This window comes from Coregonus lavaretus, assembly GCF_964263955.1.
Source record: "Coregonus lavaretus genome assembly, chromosome: 36".
Lineage (NCBI taxonomy): Eukaryota > Metazoa > Chordata > Actinopteri > Salmoniformes > Salmonidae > Coregonus > Coregonus lavaretus.
This window is the reverse complement of record NC_140023.1, coordinates 23,944,360-23,957,619: the sequence shown is the minus strand read 5'-3', so window position 1 is coordinate 23,957,619 and position 13,260 is coordinate 23,944,360.

Sequence of the window (13,260 nt, the reverse complement as noted above, 5' to 3'; positions counted from 1 at the left end):
CACTTTGATCTTCTTTTGATCTGCAATGACCTCCTCTCCAACTGGTCCAACCCAAATGCTTCCCCCAATGCCGATTGCGATGATTATTATTGTCATTTCAAATTGCATGCGGAAAAAGTGCAAGTCTGGTAATTGCCATTATTCATAAACCTACATTATTTTGTTAACAATGCAAAATGATTGCTTTGCTCCAAGGCAATCTGGATTAATCCACCTCAGTTGTTTGCTTTTCACACATTTGTGCACCCATTCCTAAACGCTGGATCCTATTCTCATATTCTTGCTGTATATGCTGAATCAGTCTCTCACTGCAAGAAAAATGGGCAGAACATCAGCATAAAAGATTTACTTGACCGAAGCAGCTTAAAACTTTGAACATCTGAGAACTACAATGAATTCCACAGACAAGAAAACCAGCTGTTTTTCATTTCTGGGTAACAATTAAGTACCTTAATGTGATTGTTTTCAATAAAAAATGGTCTAAAAGAAACAAAAATAGCTTCTTATCAAAGAGAAATGTCTCAAGCAACAATTTAGCTTGGGGCTGTCTGGGAGTGGTCTTAAAACTAGCTGAACTCTTTCTTATGGTATATTAACTAATTCACTGACTGGTGATGTCAGGCCAAAACTCCATCCCACAAAACAGGCTGACGTTTCAGGCGGTCTTTTCAAACAGCTCTTACACTAAAAGGGCATTATCATCTTTTCACAATTTCACAGTATTATTCCAACCTCATAGTGTAGAAATATGTATAAAACACAGGAAAATCATGTTTTTGACTGCACTGGGCCTTTTAGTGTTAAGCATAAAACTGTCGTTATCATTGGCAATCGTTTTCGTAATCACTTTTACATGATACTGTTGTTTATTTGTGGGTGGAAATTTTGTTGTGGAAAAAAAACAAATTTGCTCTACAGTATATGTTTTCATTTTGTTTCTGACACCATCAGATGACGATTGTCTGAATGAGTGAAGACTTACTAATAATTTCCAAACTGGAGCCTACAGTATAGGACTCTGTGTGTGTGTGTGTGAGAGAGGCTGTTAGATATGAAGATGAGGTAATTCATCTATTTAACAGTCCTTTCGTGAGAGAAGAGTTTAACAATGTTAATCACATCAAAGTATGGGTTATTGTCCTCACTTTGAATACAATTATGTCAAACATGCATCTTGATTGAGAACAAAGCAAAAGATTGATGGAATGGTTTTCATACATAAAGCATTAGACTGTTCATTTATGGTGCCTAAAACTAAGATCTAAGATCAAATTGGACAATCATTCTAACAAAGAGCTTTAACATGTAACATTTGTAATTCATCAAGCAGGATTTACTAGTGTTAATTATGGTCATTTTCAATAATACTGAAGTCTAGCTGTTTCAAAAGTCTGGATGTAAGCCAAGCAAAATCTCCGTAGCATTTTAACACCCACTTTTTAAATTGACCCTTAAATTGACCCCCTTTTTTTTACGGTGTTCAGCTCACGACACTGTGGGTGTTGGAAATACATTTTTTAAAAGCAAGTCATTCAATCAAGATCATTTAAGTGTTAGGCGCCATGACAACACTGTTTCCACAGGAGTGGCATCTAAACATTCTGGATGATCATCATTTAAACTACTTCCTGTAATGTAAATGGTTTCACAATGAACTTGCACTGCTAGCACTGTGTGTTATTGTGGTTCATTTCATAAACATTGCACAACCCCCAACTCTCAGAGAAAATGACTGCTTTTCATGAGGGTGATATTCCATTTGACCTGTTCTCAGGTTATGTTTACCTTCTCTTGGAAAGACCCCTTTATATGTACATCATCTCATCCTGTGTCCTTGGCATAATGCTGTTGAACCAGTGGACTCAAAACAATGGCCAGAAGCAATTCACATCTGTGAATATGCTTTTGCTATATGTAAAAAAGCCATATAGCCATTTAAATGTCAGCAAGACAAATGTTTTCATTGAACATGGCCAGCGTACAGCCTAGAGCGACGTAGCCACCGTATCAATAGCATCTCAGTTTATTCATCTCTTTGAACATAATGCCTTGAGCAGAGAAGATACAGTTTTTTAAGCAGGAAAATCCTGTTTCCTTCTCTCCATGTTAAGGAGTCATTTTCAATGGGTTTTTACTGCAGGCCAGGCTTGGCCTCTGACCTGTGTTGATTTGTTGTGAAATGCATAGACAAACTCCTTGGGCACATGTTGAAACACTTATGGGGGAAAGTGGTTGTTGTTAGGAGTGGAATAAAAACAACAATCCTATTAAATGCATTGTTGTGTAGGTTCTGCTGTGAAAAGGGACACATGTACCTTGTAATAAAAGCAAACAAACATATAAACAGACATAACTCCAGAAGCTCCAGGATATGGCCCCAGGAGATGCTACAGATAAGGGAAATATTCAAACTATCTGACAATAGACTAGTCTCTAAGAAGAGGGATCTCTCATAGGCTCACGTACATCCATAGATAGGTGGATGTACAGAACATTTGCTTTGAATTTGTATAATCTCAAATTGTAGTCAAATAAAACGTTTGAATTTTGTTGCATTTTGTGTCAATGCTGCTCCTTCCTTATTGAAGGAGGTATGTTGTGTTTCATATTCATAACATTAATTCCTGATGAATGTAAACTAGTCTCAGAGCGACAGGCGATGTGGATGTTGACATTTTCCCCGGCTGATTTAATGACCTGTTTAATTCTGGCACGTCCACGGCCCTCACAGATGTTTTGCAGTTTTAATTAGGGTAATCATCACTCTTGAAAAAGGCCATAGGGTTGTTTAATGGGTCTTATTTGTCAAGATGCGCAGAATTATAACACAAAATACATGCCATTTATTTCGAATGCAACAATCATTAAATGATTATGGGTCTGTCACAATTAATAATCACACCAAAATAGATTAGTCTCCGAGCCAAATTAACCCCATGTCCTTTGAAAATATTTGTTTGACAGTGTTTGGGTGTTCATACTTTTTTCAGTCCAATGGAGTGGTCTTATTTAAAGACTGTAGGTATAATGCTTTATAACGTGTTATAGGTATGTATGTGCCTTTAACCTATGTTACAATAAGGTTATTATGTCTCGTTCAATGCATGGGAAAAGTCATCTCAAAACTGCTATAAAGAACAGTATTGAACAGCAATCAAAGGCTTACTTTCAAAGAATCAAGATCATTCTCAAAGAATTTAACACCATTGCAGGCTGTATCAGAGAGAGTGAAAGACAATGGAATTAGTAAGTGTTAATATGGTCTATACGGTGTCTATTGTCTATATAATAAGGATGTGGAAGTAAAATGGAGAAATACAGTACATACCTTGCAACAACATTGCAAATATACAAACTATTATATTTTTTAGATTATCTGTCTAACTCAGGGTAATTAATGAGGACCTCAGATTCATATGACTGTTTTCATATAGAATCCAGTGCAAGAACAGAGGATCTCTTGGGTGACCACAAAGCTTCACATCAAATTATGAATGTATGTTATTTCTTTCACTAATTGAAGTTTGGAACTCATGATCAATTCCAATACCCAAGCTGCCAAGTACCAAGCAAGAAATATGCCCACTGTATCATACTTCGATTAGCTGTATTTAACACTTTCCTAAGTTTTCTAAAACTGCAACTTGTTTCAAGCTATGGGAATGAGGTCAAGTAGACATAACATGTATAATCTGATAACAAAGGAATGCTTATAAATACAATTCCACAATAATTAAAAATAAGACTGTGGGTTAGTTATTATGTGGGTTAATTATTACATTATATGAGCTGCAAATTGCAAAAGCATTTGAAATCATGTATTATCATTTTACATAACTTAAAGAACACAAAATGAAAATTAACTTTCAATTAATTTTTTTGCTATCTGGAAATGGAATAAAATGTTCTCAAGAACAAATATGCTGAGCCCGCAGTCATTATGCATTCATCTTCACTAAGCAAACTGCATATTGCATTTTATCTGTATGAATATTTCATTTTTCTTTATATAACTATTTAACAATGCCCACAAAGGTAATGACATCTTTAGCAACACCAGAGCAATACCTGCTTAAAAAAACATGTATCTGCCTGCTCGCTTTGTTTTACAGTCAGTAGGATGCAACATAATGCAATGTGTATGCATTTGTGTATGTTTTACCCATTGGTTCTGTTTAGTACCTCTACTGAAACCATGTACTTTAATATGCCACTTTTAGAAAAACTGTAGTCCAAGAACATGTAATATGACTTTTATTGTGAAATGCTGTGTCTAGAAACGGGAGAGTAGTGACCACGCATCCAGGAAATTGGGGCAGAGTTACTGAGTAGAATAAATTGCTTAGAAACAGCCATTTACAGTAAAAACACACCTGCATCACCATAACCTTGAGGTCAATGCAGCACTGACAGACCAAAAAGTATTCCTTTGTCTTACAAATGAACACAAAGTCATCAGAAATCGCTTCAGGGGATTTGCTCAAATGAACTTAAGTGACGCAATTAACGTTACCTTGATTTGTCTCATGAATGAGCACAGTGAGTCTGGCTTTTGTGGCCATTCATTTTCTACTTCCTAAAGAAAGAATAACCACCTACATACAGCAAGCTGCGTAATTATACAACTTTGCTTGATTGAAAACAACCAGCTACAGTCGAGTTGTTCAAGCACTGCTGAAAGAATACTATGGATTGTCTTTCACTGTTTCATAGATTATTTCTTTTTTTACATTGGATGAAGCAGATTGTCACCAAAAAAATTTTGGGTTTTGTTCCCACTTGAAATTTGGGTAACACTTTATTTTAAGGTACACATATTGGCCACTAATTTGTAGTTTATAAGTATGTTTATAAGCAGCTTATAAGGCCTTTATGATGTCTTAATAGCATATATGTTTTGAACACTCAGTGTAAATATGCCTTTATTATGGCTAATAATGAGGTTATTAAGGATTGGTACTACATGACTTCTAATGTTTGACTTAATTAAGGCCTAATATATGGCTAATAAGACATCATAAAGGCCTTATAAGCTGCTTATATACATACGTATAAACTACAAGTTAGTGGCTAATATGTGTACCTTAAAATGTTAGCTTAGCATTGATGTAATGTACACACAAGTAAATGTTCCTATTATGGTAGTCTTGAACTGCTTGGAGAAAATACATGTGTGCAAAATGTAGTGCTTCTTTGAACCATTCATCTCTCGTCTGCAGCTTCCTGTCCTTGCCGTTGTAGTCAAGGCAGAAGGTTGTGATGTTTAAGGCTCATCTGATTGTTAGGGACGCCTAATGAGCTTGGAACCAATTTGTCTTCAAACCCCAAGGAACTTCTCGAAACTCTCCAAAGTAATTCCCTCAATTCTGACTTCCTAAAACCTTGTCTCGACACAAACAATAGCAATGCTTTGTAAAAGCCATTCTAAAACCTCTGCCAAGCATATTTATCATTTGAATGACAATAGGCCACTTAACACTGCTTAAATTTCTTCTGTGCACTATCAGCTACTTGATTGGCTTTGTGTTGTAACAACGGACTATCATTAACTGCATGGGTTATGTGGCAGTCCCTTATCAGAGGCTTTGAGTTTGATTTGGAACCAACTGCTGTACCATGGCATAAACAACTTTTTCAAACGAACGCAAAGTAGCACAAGTAATATAAGCATATCTTTCACTTGATCACGTTTGTACGATTTTCTTGGATGTTTTTATGCAAAATATTAAATGATTTGAACTCTCCATCATTAGGCCTACATTGCTGTTTTATAAGACCATGTGGGGTGGGACATAACATGTCATTTAAACTGATTTCTGTTTATGGCAAGTGCCCATGGCATAGTAGACTTGGTAGGGTTAATGTACAGTCCTGACACTTTGTAAATAAAGACAAGAACCCATATTAGATTGTAAAATATTTCAATTTATGGAGGCAAGACAGATTTATGGCATTATGTCCTGTCTGAACAAGATTGATCTGAAAGTAATTCATTTAGAAGAAGTTGTGTCACATTTATAGAAATGGTTAATTTTTCTTCCTTAAATGGTGTAGAGACCTGCACCACATCTCTCTTGCTTTTGTGAAATTTCAGGTTTTTCTGCTTGAAAATGCAGTGAAGAGACAAAGAGAGAGAGAGAGAGAGATAAGATCGCATCTCTGCATGTCTGGCAGACATATCAGTGTGGATGTCGGATCACCACCTCAAGCTGAACCTCGGCAAGACGGAGCTGCTCTTCCTCCCGGGGAAGGACTGCCCGCTCCATGATCTCGCCATCACGGTTGACAACTCCGTTGTGTCCTCCTCCCAGAGTGCAAAGAACCTTGGCGTGACCCTGGACAACACCCTGTCTTTCTCCGCTAACATCAAAGCAGTGACCCGATCCTGCAGGTTCATGCTCTACAACATTCGCAGAGTACGACCCTACCTTACACAGAAAGCGGCACAGGTCCTAATCCAGGCATTTGTCATCTCCCGTCTGGATTACTGCAACTCGCTGTTGGCTGGGCTCCCTGCATGTGCCATTAAACCCCTACAACTTATCCAGAACGCTGCAGCCCGTCTGGTGTTCAACCTTCCCAAGTTCTCTCATGTCACCCCGCTCCTCCACACACTCCACTGGCTTCCAGTTGAGGCTCGCATCTACTACAAGACGGCAGGTAGCTTAGTGGTTAAGAGCGTTGTGCCAGTAACCGAAAGGTCGCTGGTTCTAATCCCCGAGCCGACTAGGTGAAAAATCTGTCGATGTGCCCTTGAGCAAGGCACTTAACCCTAATTGCTCCTGTAAGTCGCTCTGGATAAGAGCGTCTGCTAAATGACCAATTATTTATTTATTTATTTAAGACCATGGTGCTTGCCTACGGAGCTGTGAAGGGAACAGCACCTCCTTACCTTCAGGCTCTGATCAGACCCTACACCCAAACGAGGGCACTACGTTCATCCACCTCTGGCCTGCTAGCCCCCCTACCTCTACGGAAGCACAGTTCCCGCTCAGCCCAGTCAAAGCTATTCGCTGCTCTGGCACCCCAATGGTGGAACAAGCTCCCCCACGACGCCAGGACAGTGGAGTCACTGACCACCTTCCGGAGACACTTGAAACCCTACCTCTTTAAGGAATACCTGGAATAGTATAACAGTAATCCTTCTTCCCCCACCCCCCGTAAAACAAAAAAAAATAAGTGGTTGTCCCACTGGCTATCATAAGTTGAATGCACCAATTTGTAAGTCGCTCTGGATAAGAGCGTCTGCTTAATGACGTAAATGTAAATGTAAGATGAATCATCTTCAAAAGGACATGATAATGCTGTCCTGGGTGGTCTTAGACTTTCTGAACATGTTTGATGCCCACCTCACACCCATCTATGATGATGAGTGCAGATACCAACGCCCACATTGGCTAAAGGAAGTTATTTATTTTGTTATAACAAGAAAATAACAGTCCTAGTATGTTCTATCAAGTGTAATGCTTACGGCAGTGTAAGGCTTTGTGGCAGATCATTGAAGTAATGTTTTCCACAATGTTCAGCTGACAAAACGTTTTTAATGAGATTTGCCATCCAGATTGAGTGAAAAATAATGACCATTTCAGGAGTTTGGATTGGGAGAGAACTGAACTGAATACAAAGAAGCTAATGTAAGCTTTTAAGGCATTATACTTCCTTTATAGGACCAGTGACCAAAGGTGCCTTCACCCTATACATATTTCAAAAGACTGCAATTGTATTAGTTTGGTGGTGACTTATGCAGTGGTGTGAGGCTTTCAGGCAGTTTTGGCAAAATAGACCCCAACAAAAAAGAAACAGCTGTTTATGTAAATAGAGACTGTGTGTTTACTCAGTGGAAGAAAGAGAGGGCCCCGAATGCAGCGCTAAGCTTAGCCCCGCCAAACGGGACCTCTCACCGTCAACTTCAGACTTATTAAACTGATTACCAACTCCAGCTAATTAATCAGAGACAGTGCCCTTTCTTGTCATGCAGGGAGGGAGCTGTGTGTGTCTCACAGAGTTTCCCTCTCTCAGTAACACCCCACTCCCATCTGTTTTCTTCTGTTCCCCTTTCTCCCTTTTCTTTTCTCAGCGTTGATTGAAGTAGGGGAACGGTCATTTTCATGCATCATCTGGGCTGGAAGGATGGGAGGACAAGTAGTAATTACCTTAAACAAGCAAGGCCAAGATTGCTTGCAAAGCTACCTCTTTATTGAAGCTGGCGAAATAAGAAAACGGAGCGAGAGCATAATGATTTCAAAACATACTTAAGAGCCTTGTTTTTCGCTCTGTTCCTTACAACTTTTCATTTTGTAAAGGAACAAACTAAAAGATTCTAATGACGAGTCAACGGATATCACTAAGCCATCTATCATTTGAAGCTTGGCCAGGTGTTGGGGGACAGCATCCCACTGTTCTCCCCTGTCTAGATTGGGTATTCCTCTCTACAACGCTATATTCAGGGATGTAATGGTAAAAAAGATGGGTAAACGCTGAATAGAAGGGTGGCCACCATTATAAACTCTATCAATGCTAGTTTAGTGCAATAGGTGCTTAAATACGATGGATGATATTCAATCGCTATATACGATGAAGATGATATTAACGCTCTTGTGAATTTCAGGGGTGTACATGGTCACTCTCACATGGTTTTTGAGTACAAGTTGCTAATAGGAGCACATTTACAATTATTTAAGTAAATGTTGCTGATTGAGGCACAAGGTGAAGTCAGTGAAGGGAACAAGAAAACATAACGTACCCTCCTGCACCAGAAATTACGTTTTGAGTAGACATTTCACTAATCCGTGACTTGGTAATCAATTAATTGATTAAGTCAGTGATACATCAGTCAATACATTTAATTTAATGGCCATAATATACACAATCACATAGATATTTTCAACGCAACCTCCAAGGCATATGGAGACCTTTGCCATAACTGCAGGCAAAAGAGATGACGGTGTGTTTTGCCATCTGTTTTGCTGTCAGTGAAATTGCGCAAAAGTGAAGACGAAACTTAAGCTTAGGAGTGGTTAAGGTTAGGGTTAAGGTTTGGGATAGGGATAGGGTTAAAACCATATATGTATATATATATATTATTTTTTTTCAAAACAATGCCTAGCACTGGGATTGAACCTGCAATGCTCAGAGCCGTAGTTCACGGTTTAAGCTCATCCTCAAGCCCATCCCCAACACCCAGGCACTCACGTTGCCCCTAGTGGACGGTTGGAAATTGCCATGGAAATACAATTCCAAGCCATGCCGCAACTTCACCATAATAATGGCTGGACAGCGTGTAATCCACTGGAGTTTGGGCTTGTTCTTTTTAATATAACAGTGTTCTAGACCGTGTCGTTGATGGTTTCTAGTGTGGCTCTGCATTGAGGAAATATCAGCATTGTGTAGGACTTTCATGAGCCCAGATCCTCTTTCCCCCAACCCTCACTTCCTGCTGTTCTGTATGATTGTGGAGCCTTTGTCTTAGCCTGATGTGTTTGCCTCTTCCTCTGGAGAGGCTAATAGAGGCTTTTTTCTCCCCCAATCTTCCAAAATGCCAAGTGTAACTGGTGCCCCTATTGCTCCTAATTAATGCGTGATTAAAGAGTGAAATAAGGGATTCTACCCGTGATTTGTTTTTTCAAGGAGTGAGAAATTAATCCCCTTTGGATCTTGCGGAATCATTTAAGGATTTTTCTTGTTCTGTTTATCAAATAAACCAAGTAATTAGAGACTTTAGATAAGTAGGCTAAATTGGTGCCCGCCCTATGTCTTCCTAGGCTGTTCCCTGATAGACTGCCGTGTTGCTCTGGTAATATCTGGCATTATACTTGTCCAATAACAATGCCTTTGTGTTTGCCGTATTAGTAATTATGCTTGGGAGCTTCCTTGACCTTGGTAAGCACTGTCTATCTTATTCCTGGATCAATGTACTGTATTATATTGTTAATGAAAGGAGTTATCACCAGGGAGTTTACTGTATCTAACCAGGAGGTCCCATGTAATCATTTGTGTAAGTGGCAGCATAACTAACAATACCATTGGTAACATTGTATTGCCAAATCATTTGATACCATTTTTGATCATATTCTACTGTAAAATGTTAAGTGTGAGTGATTTCTTGCTGTGTCCTTGTTGTGGTTCTCCAGCAATCTAAAATGAATTAAACTCCCTCCGAGATCGAATGTGGTGTTCCACAGGGATTCATTCTTGGACCTCTATTATTTCTAGCTTATATAAAAGGGATAGTGTGACATTTTGTCAATGAACTCATCGATACCATCTTTTTGTCTCTGCGTGCAGTTTGAAGGAAGTTGAAGGTAGTTTCTGGAGCCATTGCTAACTATGTTTAGCGCAATGACTGGAAGTCTAAAGGATCAGCTAGCATGCTCAAATTATCCTGTTGTAAATGATGAGCTGTGCAATATATCAAAATGCTCTATGCAACAATACCACCAGCAAATAGCCCTTTATTTTTATGATATATACGTAATAGCATTGGAATAAACTTCCTTTGAAAGAAAAAAACATTTTGTATGAATTGTACCTCAGTAAACAAACAAAAAACTGATTAGATAAATGGATTAATTTTGTACAAGGTTGGCCTAGCTATAATGAATCAGTGTACTGTTAACTTTATAATCTAAGTTCCTCTGACTCTTTCCTCCTTAGACTACACCTTATGGCTATAAAATACCTCTCTATAGAAATGTACCAAGCCTCATCCTATGTTGCATCAACTCTGGACATTCTAACAAAGCACCTGCAGCAAGTACCCCTGTCTGATCTTTTTTAGTAGACAGACACTTTGAAGCCAAGAAAGGCTAGTCTTTGTAATAGTATTTGTGTTACATAGGTCTGAAAGGATGAAAGGGGTAAGCTGCCATCTCTTAGCATTCCATTTACCTCTTCTAATATGTAGTGTCTATGCCTTTTTCGAAGAATAAGGGGGGATTATCAATCAATATACTTTATTCTAATTGCTTACTTCATTTAATTTGGTAAAGAACATTGCTTTAGATGAGGTTTTCTTGTAATCCAATGTAAAACTAAATGCAAAAACGTTGCACTGCTTACAGATTTATTCAGTCATAAATATTTTCCATTGTTTTGTCGTTGCATCATTGGGGAAGGACATTTGTCTTATTTTGCCTTTGTTCAGATGCTTTTCAACCCTAAATAGACTAAATACTCTCAATCCAGTCAATTGAAAGGATGTAAACTGATCTAAACTGAAAGGATGTAAACTTTCACCATGTGGTTTTATCGATATAGTGTGCTCTGCATAATGTTCATGTTAAAATAATAATTTTTGACGGGATAAACTCAAAATGTCATATAAAGGATTAGTTATTCTTTGTAAAGTACCCATAAGATACAGGACTCAAGAGCTAAGTGGGTCATAATATGATTATGCCCTGGTGAAGTGATTTATGATTATTCAATAATCCTGTTTTGCCAGCTGTTCTTTATTCCAGCAGCACTGTCTTTGAATTATGTTAATTATTTGAGTGATAGTCCTCCAATCATGCATCTATTGCATCACTATAAGTGATGGGGAATAAAATGTATTGGTAAATATACACTGTTGTGTTGTCTGTCTATTTCCTTTGCTTTCCATAACTTTTGTGCTGTCTGATAAAACCTTCTGAAACTTACTTGTACAGTATATGATAAGCTCCATTGCAGTAGATGGTACAGGCAAGTTATTGTCAAGAGACTACGTGGTGGCACTACAGAGGCCGATTGAAATCAGGTTTCATATCCGCCAGCTGTCCACGGAGTGGAAGTTGCAGTGAGATGAGATGAGACGAATCATGATGATCTCTCATGGTAAAGATGATAGATCAACATAGCAGCCACAGAGCTTGTCCCCAGCGATGGTTTGCGAGGCCTTGACACAGCCATGTTTTCCTCAACCCCCACTTTCCCTTCCTTCTTTCCTCCCCTCTCACAATCCATTCCTCCTCTTGTGTTTTTGTGGGACCCTAGCTGGCCCTCCAATTAGATCAGGAATTACGGTGTGGATTAGGTGATGGAGTGGGATGCCTGTTCTTCTGACCATGGTAGCTATTTCAAGTCACCAAGTTGTACGCTCGTCGCTTTTCCCTCTCTACTCTCCTTGGTTTACGTTATAACATAGCAGTAGGAAGAATGACAAACACTGTTAATCTCCTTGCTCGCTGGCAATGCATTACAAAGGGGGTAAAGCAGGATTTTTCACCAGCACTGTAAACACTCAAAATTCAACATTGTCCATTACCTCTTAAACACAGCTGATAACAAGCATCATTAATTAAACTGTGGGAGTAAGTGGGGTTACATAAATTGAAATTAATAATCGTCTGCATACATAAATAGAATGCACATTTCAGAATTGTTTTCTCAACTCCCCCCCCTCTCCCCCCTCCCCCGCCAATGTAGATTAAAAGGTTTGGCTTCCATATAAATGCGATGTTTCAACCCAATCCTAGGGATAGGTTTAGTCATGGAGTGCTCTTTTAATTTCTTTGCCACATTCTCATAAAATGTTCCCAGAAAAATGATCAAGTAGGCATTTAATTGCTTTAAGAAAATAAATCACTTCCCATAGCTATTGTATTGACGCCAAGTCTATAGCACATAAACTGCAAAGAACATGAAATATTTCACCACTTGTTTTTGAAATACCCATTGTTGAAGGAACAACATGGACAATGCTTTGACTTACTGATCATATTATTATTTCATATAATATATTTAAAGTCAAACTACTTTTCTTCTTTCTTTTTGCTCCACTTCATAGTACCTCAGTCTAATCTGTCTGATGTTTCTTTACAACTCTACTACCATTATCCCCTACGTAGCAATAATTGTAATGATCTGATCCATGATTTAAATCATGTATAGCATGTTTTGGCTAGAATGTTGACATTACATGAGACACTTCTGAATTCTCTAAAGGCTTAAGCATGCCTGAATGACTATAACAACCATTAGCTGTGTTGTCAGGGAGAATCAAGTTTGGACATGCCCACCATCATCTGGCAAGGAGAAGACAGATATTCTACTTTTAAATGCTTTGTAATTTAATTAACGCTTTCCTCTGGAAATAACAATTTTAGAGGACGGTGTAGATGATGTAAATATGTAAGGTGCCTGTCTTGCTTTGTAAGCCCGTATGTGCATCACTTTTAAAGTTTTGCACTCAGGTCTTGATGAATGTGTTTATTGTTTTTGAAAGGGACTTCCAGTTGAATCTCTGGAGCAAAAGTCATAGAGATGACAGGCTATTATTAT